General features: G+C 44.1%; 2 long non-coding RNA genes across 54 annotated transcripts; one reads left to right on the top strand and one right to left on the bottom strand.

Annotated features, from left to right (window-relative positions):
• Positions 1 to 8,812: 8,812 nt before the first annotated feature.
• Positions 8,813 to 10,623, bottom strand: LOC127923827 (uncharacterized). Of its 50 annotated transcripts, none has more exons than XR_008115584.1 (6): positions 10,488 to 10,623; positions 9,944 to 10,181; positions 9,839 to 9,906; positions 9,771 to 9,804; positions 9,564 to 9,736; positions 8,813 to 9,495 (listed from the first exon to the last, which is right to left on the bottom strand). It is a non-coding gene; the product is annotated as an uncharacterized LOC127923827 (long non-coding RNA). The 50 variants fall into 50 exon arrangements; XR_008115597.1 differs by having other exon boundaries at positions 9,564 to 9,702; positions 9,771 to 9,838; positions 9,873 to 9,906; XR_008115585.1 differs by lacking the exon at positions 9,839 to 9,906 and having other exon boundaries at positions 8,813 to 9,529; positions 9,564 to 9,631; positions 9,669 to 9,736; positions 9,771 to 9,838.
• On the top strand, positions 9,997 to 12,195 carry LOC127923825 (uncharacterized). Of its 4 annotated transcripts, none has more exons than XR_008115549.1 (2): positions 9,997 to 11,242; positions 11,348 to 12,195. It is a non-coding gene; the product is annotated as an uncharacterized LOC127923825 (long non-coding RNA). The 4 variants fall into 4 exon arrangements; XR_008115548.1 differs by having other exon boundaries at positions 11,307 to 12,195; XR_008115547.1 differs by having other exon boundaries at positions 9,997 to 11,274.
• Positions 12,196 to 16,934: the final 4,739 nt, after the last annotated feature.

Genomic DNA, 16,934 nt, shown 5'->3' with positions numbered 1-16,934 from the left:
TCAGAACCCTTCTACACTGTCAGAACCCTTCTACACTGTCAGTTACCCTTCTACACTGTCAGAACCCTTCTACACTGTCAGAACCCTTCGACACTATCAGAACCCTTCTACACTATGTCAGAACCCTTCTACACTGTCAGAACCCTTCTACACTGTCAGTTACCCTTCTACACTGTCAGAACCCTTCTACACTGTCAGAACCCTTCTACACTGTCAGGACCCTTCTACACTATGTCAGAACCCTTCTACACTGTCAGAACCCTTCTACACTATGTCAGAACCCTTCTACACTGTCAGAACCCTTCTACACTGTCAGAACCCTTCTACACTATGTCAGAACCCTTCTACACTGTCAGTTACCCTTCTACACTATGTCAGAACCCTTCTACACTGTCAGTTACCCTTCTACACTATGTCAGAACCCTTCTACACTGTCAGAACCCTTCTACACTGTCAGAACCCTTCTACACTGTCAGTTACCCTTCTACACTATCAGAACCCTTATACACTATGTCAGAACCCTGCAACATTATGTCAGAACCCTTCTACACTATGTCAGAACCCTTCTACACTGTCAGAACCCTTCTACACTATGTCAGAACCCTTTTACACTATGTCAGAACCCTTCTACACTATGTCAGAACCCTTCTACACTGTCAGAACCCTTCTACACTGTCAGAACCCTTCTACACTGTCAGTTACCCTTCTACACTATGTCAGAACGCTTCTACACTGTCAGTTACCCTTCTACACTATGTCAGAACCCTTCTACACTGTCAGAACCCTTCTACACTGTCAGAACCCTTCTACACTGTCAGTTACCCTTCTACACTATGTCAGAACCCTTCTACACTGTCAGAACCCTTCTACACTGTCAGAACCCTTCTACACTGTCAGTTACCCTTCTACACTGTCAGAACCCTTCTACACTGTCAGAACCCTTCGACACTATCAGAACCCTTCTACACTATGTCAGAACCCTTCTACACTGTCAGAACCCTTCTACACTGTCAGTTACCCTTCTACACTGTCAGAACCCTTCTACACTGTCAGAACCCTTCTACACTGTCAGGACCCTTCTACACTATGTCATAACCCTTCTACACTGTCAGAACCCTTCTACACTATGTCAGAACCCTTCTACACTGTCAGAACCCTTCTACACTGTCAGAACCCTTCTACACTATGTCAGAACCCTTCTACACTGTCAGAACCCTTCTACACTGTCAGAACCCTTCTACACTATGTCAGAACCCTCCAGCATTATGTCAGAACCCTTCTACACTATGTCAGGACCCTTCTACACTGTCAGAACCCTTCTACACTATGTCAGAACCCTTCTACACTATGTCAGAACCCTTCTACACTATGTCAGAACCCTTCTACACTATGTCAGAACCCTTCTACACTATGTCAGAACCCTTCTACACTGTCAGAACCCTTCTACACTGTCAGGACCCTTCTACACTATGTCAGAACCCTTCTACACTGTCAGAACCCTTCTACACTGTCAGAACCCTTCTACACTGTCAGAACCCTTATACACTATGTCAGAACCCTTCTACACTATGTCAGAACCCTTCTACACTATGTCAGAACCCTCCAGCATTATGTCAGAACCCTTCTACACTATGTCAGGACCCTTCTACACTGTCAGAACCCTTCTACACTGTCAGAACCCTTCTACACTGTCAGAACCCTTCTACACTGTCAGAACCCTTATACACTATGTCAGAACCCTTCTACACTGTCAGGACCCTTCTACACTATGTCAGAACCCTTCTACACTGTCAGAACCCTTCTACACTGTCAGAACCCTTCTACACTGTCAGAACCCTTCTACACTATGTCAGAACCCTTCTACACTGTCAGGACCCTTCTACACTGTCAGAACCCTTCTACACTATCAGAACCCTTCTACACTATCAGAACCCTTATACACTATGTCAGAACCCTGCAACATTATGTCAGAACCCTTCTACACTATGTCAGAACCCTTCTACACTGTCAGAACCCTTCTACACTATGTCAGAACCCTTTTACACTATGTCAGAACCCTTCTACACTATGTCAGAACCCTTCTACACTGTCAGAACCCTTCTACACTGTCAGAACCCTTCTACACTGTCAGTTACCCTTCTACACTATGTCAGAACGCTTCTACACTGTCAGTTACCCTTCTACACTATGTCAGAACCCTTCTACACTGTCAGAACCCTTCTACACTGTCAGAACCCTTCTACACTGTCAGTTACCCTTCTACACTATGTCAGAACCCTTCTACACTGTCAGAACCCTTCTACACTGTCAGAACCCTTCTACACTGTCAGTTACCCTTCTACACTGTCAGAACCCTTCTACACTGTCAGAACCCTTCGACACTATCAGAACCCTTCTACACTATGTCAGAACCCTTCTACACTGTCAGAACCCTTCTACACTGTCAGTTACCCTTCTACACTGTCAGAACCCTTCTACACTGTCAGAACCCTTCTACACTGTCAGGACCCTTCTACACTATGTCATAACCCTTCTACACTGTCAGAACCCTTCTACACTATGTCAGAACCCTTCTACACTGTCAGAACCCTTCTACACTGTCAGAACCCTTCTACACTATGTCAGAACCCTTCTACACTATGTCAGAACCCTTCTACACTGTCAGAACCCTTCTACACTGTCAGAACCCTTCTACACTATGTCAGAACCCTTCTACACTATGTCAGAACCCTTCTACACTATGTCAGACCCCTTCTACACTGTCAGAACCCTTCTACACTGTCAGAACCCTCCTACATTATGTCAGAACCCTCCAGCATTATGTCAGAACCCTTCTACACTATGTCAGGACCCTTCTACACTGTCAGAACCCTTCTACACTATGTCAGAACCCTTCTACACTGTCAGAACCCTTCTACACTGTCAGAACCCTTCTACACTATGTCAGAACCCTCCAGCATTATGTCAGAACCCTTCTACACTATGTCAGGACCCTTCTACACTGTCAGAACCCTTCTACAATATGTCAGAACCCTTCTACACTATGTCAGGACCCTTCTACACTGTCAGAACCCTTCTACACTATGTCAGAACCCTTCTACACTGTCAGAACCCTTCTACACTGTCAGAACCCTTCTACACTATGTCAGAACCCTCCAGCATTATGTCAGAACCCTTCTACACTATGTCAGGACCCTTCTACACTGTCAGAACCCTTCTACACTATGTCAGAACCCTTCTACACTATGTCAGAACCCTTCTACACTATGTCAGAACCCTTCTACACTATGTCAGAACCCTTCTACACTATGTCAGAAGCCTTCTACACTGTCAGAACCCTTCTACACTATCAGGACCCTTCTACACTATGTCAGAACCCTTCTACACTGTCAGAACCCTTCTACACTGTCAGAACCCTTCTACACTGTCAGAACCCTTATACACTATGTCAGAACCCTTCTACACTATGTCAGAACCCTTCTACACTATGTCAGAACCCTCCAGCATTATGTCAGAACCCTTCTACACTATGTCAGGACCCTTCTACACTGTCAGAACCCTTCTACACTGTCAGAACCCTTCTACACTGTCAGAACCCTTCTACACTGTCAGAACCCTTATACACTATGTCAGAACCCTTCTACACTGTCAGGACCCTTCTACACTATGTCAGAACCCTTCTACACTGTCAGAACCCTTCTACACTGTCAGAACCCTTCTACACTGTCAGAACCCTTCTACACTATGTCAGAACCCTTCTACACTGTCAGGACCCTTCTACACTGTCAGAACCCTTCTACACTATCAGAACCCTTCTACACTATCAGAACCCTTATACACTATGTCAGAACCCTGCAACATTATGTCAGAACCCTTCTACACTATGTCAGAACCCTTCTACACTGTCAGAACCCTTCTACACTATGTCAGAACCCTTCTACACTATGTCAGAACCCTTCTACACTATGTCAGAACCCTTCTACACTGTCAGAACCCTTCTACACTGTCAGAACCCTTCTACACTGTCAGTTACCCTTCTACACTATGTCAGAACGCTTCTACACTGTCAGTTACCCTTCTACACTATGTCAGAACCCTTCTACACTGTCAGAACCCTTCTACACTGTCAGAACCCTTCTACACTGTCAGTTACCCTTCTACACTATGTCAGAACCCTTCTACACTGTCAGAACCCTTCTACACTGTCAGATACCCTTCTACACTGTCAGAACCCTTATACACTATGTCAGAACCCTTCTACACTGTCAGGACCCTTCTACACTATGTCAGAACCCTTCTACACTGTCAGAACCCTTCTACACTGTCAGAACCCTTCTACACTGTCAGAACCCTTCTACACTATGTCAGAACCCTTCTACACTGTCAGAACCCTTCTACACTGTCAGAACCCTTCTACACTATCAGAACCCTTCTACACTATCAGAACCCTTATACACTATGTCAGAACCCTGCAACATTATGTCAGAACCCTTCTACACTATGTCAGAACCCTTCTACACTGTCAGAACCCTTCTACACTATGTCAGAATCCTTTTACACTATGTCAGAACCCTTCTACACTATGTCAGAACCCTTCTACACTGTCAGAACCCTTCTACACTGTCAGAACCCTTCTACACTGTCAGTTACCCTTCTACACTATGTCAGAACGCTTCTACACTGTCAGTTACCCTTCTACACTATGTCAGAACCCTTCTACACTGTCAGAACCCTTCTACACTGTCAGAACCCTTCTACACTGTCAGTTACCCTTCTACACTATGTCAGAACCCTTCTACACTGTCAGAACCCTTCTACACTGTCAGAACCCTTCTACACTGTCAGTTACCCTTCTACACTGTCAGAACCCTTCTACACTGTCAGAACCCTTCGACACTATCAGAACCCTTCTACACTATGTCAGAACCCTTCTACACTGTCAGAACCCTTCTACACTGTCAGTTACCCTTCTACACTGTCAGAACCCTTCTACACTGTCAGAACCCTTCTACACTGTCAGTTACCCTTCTACACTATGTCAGAACCCTTCTACACTGTCAGAACCCTTCTACATTGTCAGAACCCTTCTACACTATGTCAGAACCCTTCTACACTGTCAGAACCCTTCTACACTGTCAGAACCCTTCTACACTGTCAGAACCCTTCTACACTGTCAGAACCCTTCTACACTATGTCAGAACCCTTCTACACTATGTCAGAACCCTTCTACACTATGTCAGAACCCTTCTACACTATGTCAGAACCCTTCTACACTGTCAGAACCCCTCTACACTATGTCATGACCCTTCTACACTGTCATAACCCTTCTACACTATGTCAGAACCCTTCTACACTGTCAGAACCCTTCTACACTATGTCAGAACCCTTCTACACTGTCAGAACCCTTCTACACTATGTCAGAACCCTTCTACACTATGTCAGGACCCTTCTACACTGTCAGAACCCCTCTACACTATGTCAGAACCCTTCTACACTGTCAGAACCCTTCTACACTATGTCAGGACCCTTCTACACTATGTCAGGACCCTTCTACACTGTCAGAACCCTTCTACACTGTCAGAACCCTTCTACACTGTCAGAACCCTTCTACACTGTCAGAACCCTTCTACACTGTCAGTTACCCTTCTACACTGTCAGTTACCCTTCTACACTATGTCAGAACCCTTCTACACTATGTCAGAACCCTTCTACACTGTCAGAACCCTTCTACACTGTCAGAACCCTTCTACACTATGTCAGGGCCCTTCTACACTGTCAGAACCCTTCTACACTGTCAGAACCCTTCTACACTATGTCAGAACCATTCTACACTATGTCAGAACCCTTCTACACTATGTCAGGGCCCTTCTACACTGTCAGAACCCTTCTACACTGTCAGAACCCTTCTACACTATGTCAGAACCCTTCTACACTATGTCAGGGCCCTTCTACACTGTCAGAACCCTTCTACACTATGTCAGGGCCCTTCTACACTGTCAGAACCCTTCTACACTATGTCAGAACCCTTCTACACTGTCAGAACCCTTCTACACTATGTCAGAACCCTTCTACACTGTCAGAACCCTTCTACACTATGTCAGAACCCTTCTACACTGTCAGAACCCTTCTACACTGTCAGAACCCTTCTACACTATGTCAGAACCCTTCTACACTGTGTCAGAACCCTTCTACACTGTCAGAACCCATCTACACTATGTCAGAACCCTTCTACACTGTCAGAACCCTTCTACACTATGTCAGAACCCTTCTACACTGTCAGAACCCTTCTACACTGTCAGAACCCTTCTACACTATGTCAGGACCCTTCTACACTATGTCAGAACCCTTCTACACTATGTCAGAACCCTTCTACACTGTCAGAACCCTTCTACACTGTCAGAACCCTTCTACACTGTCAGAACCCTTCTACACTGTGTCAGAACCCTTCTACACTGTCAGAACCCATCTACACTATGTCAGAACCCTTCTACACTGTCAGAACCCTTCTACACTATGTCAGAACCCTTCTACACTATGTCAGAACCCTTCTACACTATGTCAGAACCCTTCTACACTATGTCAGAACCCTTCTACACTGTCAGAACTCTCCAACATTATGTCAGAACCCTTCTACACTGTCAGAACCCTCCAACATTATGTCAGAACCCTTCTACACTGTCAGAACCCTTCTACACTGTCAGAACCCTTCTACACTGTCAGAACCCTTCTACACTGTCAGAACCCTTCTACACTATGTCAGAACCCTTCTACACTGTCAGAACCCTTCTACACTATGTCAGAACCCTTCTACACTATGTCAGAACCCTTCTACACTGTGTCAGAACCCTTCTACACTATGTCAGAACCCTTCTACACTGTCAGAACCCTTCTACACTGTCAGAACCCTTCTACACTGTCAGAACCCTTCTACACTATGTCAGAACCCTTCTACACTGTCAGAACCCTTCTACACTGTCAGAACCCTTCTACACTGTCAGAACCCTTCTACACTATGTCAGAACCCTTCTACACTATGTCAGGGACCCTTCTACACTGTCAGAACCCTGTCAGGACCCTTCTACACTGTCAGAACCCTTCTACACTGTCAGAACCCTTCTACACTGTCAGAACCCTTCAGAAACCCTTCTACACTGTCAGAACCCTTCTACACTGTCAGAACCCTTCTACACTGTCAGAACCCTTCTACACTATGTCAGAACCCTTCTACACTGTCAGAACCCTTCTACACTATGTCAGAACCCTTCTACACTATGTCAGAACCCTTCTACACTATGTCAGAACCCTTCTACACTATGTCAGAACCCTTCTACACTGTCAGAACCCTTCTACACTGTCAGAACCCTTCTACACTGTCAGAACCCTTCTACACTATGTCAGAACCCTTCTACACTGTCAGAACCCTTCTACACTGTCAGAACCCTTCTACACTATGTCAGAACCCTTCTACACTATGTCAGGACCCTTCTACACTGTCAGAACCCTTCTACACTGTCAGAACCCTTCTACACTATGTCAGAACCCTTCTACACTATGTCAGAACCCTTCTACACTATGTCAGGACCCTTCTACACTGTCAGAACCCTTCTACACTGTCAGAACCCTTCTACACTATGTCAGAACCCTTCTACACTATGTCAGAACCCTTCTACACTATGTCAGGACCCTTCTACACTGTCAGGACCCTTCTACACTATGTCAGGACCCTTCTACACTATGTCAGAACCCTTCTACATTATATCAGAACCCTTCTACACTGTCAGAACCCTTCTACACTGTCAGAACCCTTCTACACTGTCAGAACCCTTCTACACTATGTCAGAACCCTTCTACACTGTCAGAACCCTTCTACACTATGTCAGAACCCTTCTACACTATGTCAGAACCCTTCTACACTATGTCAGAACCCTTCTACACTGTCAGAACCCTTCTACACTGTCAGAACCCTTATACACTGTCAGAACCCTTATACACTATGTCAGAACCCTTCTACACTATGTCAGAACCCTTCTACACTATGTCAGAACCCTTCTACACTGTCAGAACCCTTCTACACTGTCAGAACCCTTCTACACTGTCAGAACCCTTCTACACTGTGTCAGAACCCTTCTACACTGTCAGAACCCTTCTACACTATGTCAGAACCCTTCTACACTGTCAGAACCCTTCTACACTGTCAGAACCCTTCTACACTGTCAGAACCCTTCTACACTATGTCAGAACCCTTCTACACTATGTCAGAACCCTTCTACACTGTCAGAACCCTTCTACACTATGTCAGAACCCTTCTACACTGTCAGAACCCTTCTACACTGTGTCAGAACCCTTCTACACTGTCAGAACCCTTCTACACTATGTCAGAACCCTTCTACACTGTCAGAACCCTTCTACACTGTCAGAACCCTTCTACACTGTCAGAACCCTTCTACACTATGTCAGAACCCTTCTACACTGTCAGAACCCTTCTAGACCCCGTGAGGCTGGTTTGGTCTTTGGTGAATGGTCTTACAGCGTAGTGATGGCGAAAGCTTCTAGTGTCAGTTATTTATCCTGACAGTGAGTTTAGCTCAGAGCTCAGCGGAGGTTCCCTGTGTCACCACAGTATGGTCTTAACAGAATCTGTGCTTCTTTCATGTGATGCATTTCCTGTTCCTGTCGTCCAATATGATTATTCAGAGCCATACAGCTGCACCGCTACGTTCTGTAACTTTGTGTTTCCTATTCCAAGTCAAATAATTAGCCTGAAGAGAAACCACGTGTTGTTTATAAACTAGCGGCTGGATTGGGATTGAAAAGGTACTGAGGCATCTAGGTGAAAAACACAAACGGGACGTCACTGTCTCCTGGAACTAGAATGTTGTTTTCTTCTGATTTTCAGGTTGGTGGAAGATGAGCAGTTCCTTCTGCTGTATGACAGATTCCTACAACACCCCGGCGGTTTCCCATCATCCCACCACCCCTGGAGACCTCCTCAACAAGCCACGGAGAGAAACAACCATCGCTGTCTTTTAACCTCGGAGACGAGGAACGGATGAAATACACCATGGATACGATGAGGAAACCTGACTCACTGGAGGACAGGGCTCTGACATGCCTTTCCATTAGGGACAACATCACTGACGGGATATAGAATACACCTGGACAACATCACTGACAGGATATAGAATACACCTGGACAACATCACTGACAGGATATAGAATACACCTGGACAACATCACTGACGGGATATAGAATACACCTGGACAACATCACTGACAGGATATAGAATACACCTGGACAACATCACTAACGGGATATAGAATACACCTGGACAACATCACTGACAGGATATAGAATACACCTGGACAACATCACTAACGGGATATAGAATACACCTGGACAACATCACTAACGGGATATAGAATACACCTGGACAACATCACTGACAGGATATAGAATACACCTGGACAACATCACTAACGGGATATAGAATACACCTGGACAACATCACTGACAGGATATAGAATACACCTGGACAACATCACTGACGGGATATAGAATACACCTGGACAACATCACTAACGGGATATAGAATACACCTGGACAACATCACTGACAGGATATAGAATACACCTGGACAACATCACTGACAGGATATAGAATACACCACCTGGACAACATCACTGACAGGATATAGAATACACCTGGACAACATCACTGACGGGATATAGAATACACCTGGACAACATCACTGACGGGATATAGAATACACCTGGACAACATCACTGACAGGATATAGAATACACCTGGACAACATCACTGACAGGATATAGAATACACCTGGACAACATCACTGACGGGATATAGAATACACCTGGACAACATCACTGACAGGATATAGAATACACCTGGACAACATCACTGACAGGATACAGAATACACCACCTGGACAACATCACTGACAGGATATAGAATACACCTGGACAACATCACTGACAGGATATAGAATACACCTGGACAACATCACTGACAGGATATAGAATACACCTGGACAACATCACTGACAGGATATAGAATACACCTGGACAACATCACTGACAGGATATAGAATACACCTGGACAACATCACTGACAGGATATAGAATACACCTGGACAACATCACTGACAGGATATAGAATACACCTGGACAACATCACTGACAGGATATAGAATACACCTGGACAACATCACTGACAGGATATAGAATACACCTGGACAACATCACTGACAGGATATAGAATACACCTGGACAACATCACTGACAGGATATAGAATACACCTGGACAACATCACTGACAGGATATAGAATACACCTGGACAACATCACTGACAGGATATAGAATACACCTGGACAACATCACTGACAGGATATAGAATATACCTGGACAACATCACTGACAGGATATAGAATACACCTGGACAACATCACTGACAGGATATAGAATACACCTGGACAATGTGTCTGACATAGATTCAAACCAGGTGGACATCAATCTGTCTGATATGGACAGGAGACAGCAGCACTGCTCTGATGACCTGCAGAGAGGAGAGGAGACAAACAGACAGAGATTTAAACCAGGTGGACATCAATCTGTCTGATATGGACAGGAGACAGCAGCACTGCTCTGATGACCTGCAGAGGAGAGGAGACAAACAGACAGAGGTACAGAAGACGTTACTTGAATCACCTTCCACAACACATGAATAATGACATTTGTAAACCCAGTGATCGTGGTGCCCTTTGTTTAATGCATGTCAACAAGACCCCGGGACAACACACTCCTTCTAAGGCTGAGAAACAGGTGTGTGGAAATGTATGACAGATAATGACGACAATACGAGGGGGGGGGGGTTCTCTCTGTATGTAGACATTGAACAATGTTCTGTATAGATATGACATCAATAAGACGAGGTTCTGTATGTTCTGTATAGATATGACATCAATAAGACGAGGTTCTGTATAGATATGACATCAATAAGACGAGGTTCTGTATGTTCTGTATAGATATGACATCAATAAGACGAGGTTCTGTATAGATATGACATCAATAAGACGAGGTTCTGTATGTTCTGTATAGATATGACATCAATAAGACGAGGTTCTGTATAGATATGACATCAATAAGACGAGGTTCTGTATAGATATGACATCAATAAGACGAGGTTCTGTATGTTCTGTATAGATATGACATCAATAAGACAAGGTTCTGTATAGATATGACATCAATAAGACAAGGTTCTGTATAGATATGACATCGATAAGACGAGGTTCTGTATGTTCTGTATAGATATGACATCGATAAGACGAGGTTCTGTATGTTCTGTATAGATATGACATCGATAAGACGAGGTTCTGTATGTGGACATCGAATCGTATCATGTTCTATACTAAAACATATTATTGAAAACATGTACAGCTGGTAAACCAGAAATAAAGACAGACCATAGTTTTAATTCTGTGTCCACAAACTGTTCAAAAAAATACCTATCTGTTCTTCTCAGCTCTGTTGAGACTCGTGGAGTTATTGCATTGTTAAATCTCTATTTTTTTAAGGTATGATATATATATATATATATATGTTTTATATGAAAAGGGATTGGTTTAAAACTGGAGATTTTATTTGATAGATTTATAACATTCAATGATGTTGTTTTTTTAAACATTTTTTTTTTATGTTGATAAAATGTTTTGCCTTGATGAGAACATGGCAGGCAGGAAGAGGGTGACGAAAACAAAATGGCTTCCTTTGAAAACAATCGCGTTCCGTGTTCACGTGCTGATCGGAACTTGGAACTTTCCGACCTGCTGAACGCTTGTGGTTATTAAACACGTGCCGCGTTCAACCAGTTAGAAAGTCTGAATTTCCTAGTTTTCCGACTAGCAAGTGAACACGACATTTAAACATCCCATTTTCCGGCGCAGGGATATGACGTCATCAGTATGAATCTGCTGCAGGTGTTTTGACGAATGTTCATGTTTATTTTTTATTTTTTTAAATAATTTAAATGATTGATTGATTGTTTTTGATCAGAATGTTGTATCACTGTTAATTGATCACTGTTAATTGATCACTGTTAATTGATCACTGTTAATTGATCACTGTTAATTGATCACTGTTAATTGATCACTGTTAATTCATTGAAGGCATCTACCTCAGTGTCCGCGTCATGTTTAGTTTTAAACAGCAGCTGTAACCTCTGGGTCGGGTTCCAAGGGAAGAAAACAGGGAGGTGACAACCTTGACTTGTCCAATAAGAAACACTCATGTTCATTCCCCCCCCATGGCAAAACGGTTTGGTACGCGAGCTTCAATGACTGGTTTTCAGACCATGTCTCTATGTTAACTATGGTTACTACGTCACCCTGTGTAACTATGGTTACTACGTCACCCTGTGTAACTATGGTTACTACGTCACCCTGTGTAACTATGGTTACTCGTCACCCTGTGTCACCCCGTGTAACTATGGTTACTACGTCACCCCGTGTAACTATGGTTACTACGTCACCCTGTGTAACTATGGTTACTATGTCACCCTGTGTCACCCCGTGTAACTATGGTTACTACGTCACCCCGTGTCTCCCCGTGTAACTATGGTTACTACGGTACCCCGTGTCACCCCGTGTAACTATGGTTACTACGTCACCCCGTGTTAACCACGTCACCCAGTGTCACTCCGTGTAACTATGGTTACTACGTCACCCAGTGTCACCCCGTGTAACTATGGTTACTACGTCACCCAGTGACAGGCCCAGTTAAAACAACCTGTAATGCCCTATTCCATGCACAATTGGGATAACCCTACTGTCTGACCTGGACTGCAGTACACCATATTATATAGTGAAGGGATCTCATCACAACAACCCAGTCAGATGGTATAGATATCACCACCCAGTCAGATGGTATAGATATCACCACCCAGTCAGATGGTATAGATATCACCACCCAGTCAGATGGTATAGATATCACCACCCAGTCAGATGGTATAGATATCACCACCCAGTCAGATGGTATAGATATCACCACCCAGTCAGATGGTATAGATATCACCACCCAGTCAGATGGTATAGATATCACCACCCAGTCAGATGTACTGGTATAGATATCACCACCCAGTCAGATGTACTGGTATAGATATCACCACCCAGTCAGATGGTATAGATATCACCACCCAGTCAGATGGTATAGATATCACCACCCAGTCAGATGGTATAGATATCACCACCCAGTCAGATGGTATAGATATCACCACCCAGTCAGATGTATAGATATCACCCCAGTCAGTGGTATAGATATCACCACCCAGTCAGATGGTATAGATATCACCACCCAGTCAGATGGTATAGATATCACCACCCAGTCAGATGGTATAGATATCACCACCCAGTCAGATGGTATAGATGGTATCACCACCCAGTCAGATGGTATAGATATCACCACCCAGTCAGATGGTATAGATATCACCACCCAGTCAGATGGTATAGATATCACCACCCAGTCAGATGGTATAGATATCACCACCCAGTCAGATGGTATAGATATCACCACCCAGTCAGATGGTATAGATATCACCACCCAGTCAGATGGTATAGATATCACCACCCAGTCAGATGGTATAGATATCACCACCCAGTCAGATGGTATAGATATCACCACCCAGTCAGATGGTATAGATATCACCACCCAGTCAGATGGTATAGATATCACCACCCAGTCAGATGGTATAGATATCACCACCCAGTCAGATGGTATAGATATCACCACCCAGTCAGATGGTATAGATATCACCACCCAGTCAGATGGTATAGATATCACCACCCAGTCAGATGGTATAGATATCACCACCCAGTCAGATGGTATAGATATCACCACCCAGTCAGATGGTATAGATATCACCACCCAGTCAGATGGTATAGATATCACCACCCAGTCAGATGGTATAGATATCACCACCCAGTCAGATGGTATAGATATCACCACCCAGTCAGATGGTATAGATATCACCACCCAGTCAGATGGTATAGATATCACCACCCAGTCAGATGGTATAGATATCACCACCCAGTCAGATGGTATAGATATCACCACCCAGTCAGATGGTATAGATATCACCACCCAGTCAGATGGTATAGATATCACCACCCAGTCAGATGGTATAGATATCACCACCCAGTCAGATGGTATAGATATCACCACCCAGTCAGATGGTATAGATATCACCACCCAGTCAGATGGTATAGATATCACCACCCAGTCAGATGGTATAGATATCACCACCCAGTCAGATGGTATATCACCACCCAGTAGATGGTATAGATATCACCACCCAGTCAGATGGTATAGATATCACCACCCAGTCAGATGGTATAGATATCACCACCCAGTCAGATGGTATAGATATCACCACCCAGTCAGATGGTATAGATATCACCACCCAGTCAGATGGTATAGATATCACCACCCAGTCAGATGGTATAGATATCACCACCCAGTCAGATGGTATAGATATCACCACCCAGTCAGATGGTATAGATATCACCACCCAGTCAGATGGTATAGATATCACCACCCAGTCAGATGGTATAGATATCACCACCCAGTCAGATGGTATAGATATCACCACCCAGTCAGATGGTATAGATATCAGAGATGGTATAGATATCACCACCCAGTCAGATGGTATAGATATCACCACCCAGTCAGATGGTATAGATATCACCACCCAGTCAGATGGTATAGATATCACCACCCAGTCAGATGGTATAGATATCACCACCCAGTCAGATGGTATAGATATCACCACCCAGTCAGATGGTATAGATATCACCACCCAGTCAGATGGTATAGATATCACCACCCAGTCAGATGGTATAGATATCACCACCCAGTCAGATGGTATAGATATCACCACCCAGTCAGATGGTATAGATATCACCACCCAGTCAGATGGTATAGATATCACCACCCAGTCAGATGGTATAGATATCACCCACCCAGTCAGATGGTATAGATATCACCACCCAGTCAGATGGTATAGATATCACCACCCAGTCAGATGGTATAGATATCACCACCCAGTCAGATGGTATAGATATCACCACCCAGTCAGATGGTATAGATATCACCACCCAGTCAGATGGTATAGATATCACCCACCCAGTCAGATGGTATAGATATCACCACCCAGTCAGATGGTATAGATATCACCACCCAGTCAGATGGTATAGATATCACCACCCAGTCAGATGGTATAGATATCACCACCCAGTCAGATGGTATAGATATCATCAGATATCACCAGATGGTATAGATATCACCAGTCAGATGGTATAGATATCACCACCCAGTCAGATGGTATAGATATCACCACCCAGTCAGATGGTATAGATATCACCACCCAGTCAGATGGTATAGATATCACCACCCAGTCAGATGGTATAGATATCACCACCCAGTCAGATGGTATAGATATCACCACCCAGTCAGATGGTATAGATATCACCACCCAGTCAGATGGTATAGATATCACCACCCAGTCAGATGGTATAGATATCACCACCCAGTCAGATGGTATAGATATCACCCAGTCAGATGGTATAGATATCACCACCCAGTCAGATGGTATAGATATCACCACCCAGTCAGATGGTATAGATATCACCACCCAGTCAGATGGTATAGATATCACCACCCAGTCAGATGGTATAGATATCACCACCCAGTCAGATGGTATAGATATCACCACCCAGTCAGATGGTATAGATATCACCACCCAGTCAGATGGTATAGATATCACCACCCAGTCAGATGGTATAGATATCACCACCCAGTCAGATGGTATAGATATCACCACCCAGTCAGATGGTATAGATATCACCACCCAGTCAGATGGTATAGATATCACCACCCAGTCAGATGGTATAGATATCACCACCCAGTCAGATGGTATAGATATCACCACCCAGTCAGATGGTATAGATATCACCACCCAGTCAGATGGTATAGATATCACCACCCAGTCAGATGGTATAGATATCACCACCCAGTCAGATGGTATAGATATCACCACCCAGTCAGATGGTATAGATATCACCACCCAGTCAGATGGTATAGATATCACCACCCAGTCAGATGGTATAGATATCACCACCCAGTCAGATGGTATAGATATCACCACCCAGTCAGATGGTATAGATATCACCACCCAGTCAGATGGTATAGATATCACCACCCAGTCAGATGGTATAGATATCACCACCCAGTCAGATGGTATAGATATCACCACCCAGTCAGATGGTATAGATATCACCACAGATGGTATAGATATCCAGTCAGATGGTATAGATATCACCACCCAGTCAGATGGTATAGATATCACCACCCAGTCAGATGGTATAGATATCACCACCCAGTCAGATGGTATAGATATCACCCAGTCAGATGGTATAGATATCACCACCCACCACCCAGTCAGATGGTATAGATATCACCACCCAGTCAGATGGTATAGATATCACCACCCAGTCAGATGGTATAGATATCACCACCCAGTCAGATGGTATAGATATCACCACCCAGTCAGATGGTATAGATATCACCACCCAGTCAGATGGTATAGATATCACCACCCAGTCAGATGGTATAGATATCCCAGTCAGATGGTATAGATATCATCACCCAGTCAGATGGTATAGATATCACCACCCAGTCAGATGGTATAGATATCACCACCCAGTCAGATGGTATAGATATCACCACCCAGTCAGATGGTATAGATATCACCACCCAGTCAGATGGTATAGATATCACCACCCAGTCAGATGGTATAGATATCACCACCCAGTCAGATGGTATAGATATCACCACCCAGTCAGATGGTATAGATATCACCACCCAG

The sequence above is a fragment of the Oncorhynchus keta genome, unplaced genomic scaffold (assembly GCF_023373465.1).
Source record: "Oncorhynchus keta strain PuntledgeMale-10-30-2019 unplaced genomic scaffold, Oket_V2 Un_contig_3292_pilon_pilon, whole genome shotgun sequence".
NCBI lineage: Eukaryota > Metazoa > Chordata > Actinopteri > Salmoniformes > Salmonidae > Oncorhynchus > Oncorhynchus keta.
This window is presented reverse-complemented; position numbering and strand designations above follow the sequence as displayed.